The sequence below is a fragment of the Morone saxatilis genome, unplaced genomic scaffold (genome assembly GCF_004916995.1).
Source record: "Morone saxatilis isolate NCDOM2014 unplaced genomic scaffold, NCSU_SB_2.0 Contig17, whole genome shotgun sequence".
NCBI lineage: Eukaryota > Metazoa > Chordata > Actinopteri > Moronidae > Morone > Morone saxatilis.
Window position 1 is genome coordinate 25418909 of NW_023339729.1, and position 1233 is coordinate 25420141.

Consider the following 1233-nt stretch of genomic DNA (forward strand, 5'->3'; position numbering starts at 1 on the left):
TTAAAGCGTGCTAGAAATAGGGTAAGGAATCGTCTTCTACCCGACAATAAAACACATGAGATTTTGTCCTCAAAAACCAAAAAAAGAAGCAGATTAAGTTCTTGTACTGGAGTTTCTTCCGTTGAAGACCCTTGACCTGATTTACTGAATATATCGATAATACAGAACAGGAATTGTATAAACAGTTCCACATAAACAGGAACATAATCTGCTCAAAATTCATGGAGAATCTCTTGGTGTTGCTACCTCTGGTTTTACACAAACGTCCTAATACAGTATGAAATATCCATAAAATATGTCACTGAGTCAGTTTAATAAATGATAGAAAATAGGTCCCTGAAGGAAAATCTGCACTTTTCTTTGTGTATTATTACTTTTTAAAATCGCATAAGTCGTCTTTTTGTTTGAGATTATTGATAGAAAAAAGAAACCAGCAGGGAAATGAGTCACAACCACGGTGAAACACTACGAGTGTCTCAGACTCGAAGGATTGTTTTACTCACTCAGTGGAGTTAATGGTTCCTTTTTCCTTCATTAACGTTCCTCCTCCTGTTTAAAAGGTCAAAGCTTCAATGTTCCCAACGGATAATGTTGTGACATTAATGCAGTGTTTTACAATAAATTGTGCTGTAATTTACAATATATAGAACAATACTTAATAACTTACATAACAGTATTTTACTATGTTGCATTGTACTGTAGTATATTCATTATATTAATATTGATAATTATAATGATATTTAGTTACTAATATTGTAATATTACTATACTAAAATGCATAATATACTAAGATATGTGTTATTGTACAGTATGTGACAGTGTTTATAGAGGAAGCAGTGTGTGAGGCCATCTAGTGTTAAAGCGGTGAAATCAAGTATAGATCAGGGGTGGTTTGCAACGCGGAGGTCAAGATGGTTTACAGCTCTACTCTTTGCTTTCTTCTTGTATTTGACTGGTTTTACTTTGTCTGGCAGTTTTATTGAAGAAGTCACAATGTGTCACTTTGTTTTTCATATAAAATAAATAAGATTCTGACAAAAAATAAATAAAAACACCTTCCTCCAACCCTCCACGCACCCTGAAAACTGGGGGAAAAGGGAAATAAAATAAATGAAACAAAAGTAAATAAAGCAATAAGAAGGACATTAGTCCATAGAGATAACAGGACCCCAACTGGACCCGGGTCAGGGGTCAGGTTTGGATAGAATATATATGTGAGAGAGAGAGAGAGAG

The 1233-nt window shown here is 34.2% G+C and overlaps 1 protein-coding gene across 1 annotated transcript in view; it reads right to left on the reverse strand.

Moving 5' to 3' along the window:
- LOC118327444 (E3 ubiquitin-protein ligase pellino homolog 1-like) overlaps positions 1-1233 on the reverse strand; it is a gene marked incomplete in the record, with an annotated part of 27892 nt that overhangs the window by 18639 nt on the left and 8020 nt on the right.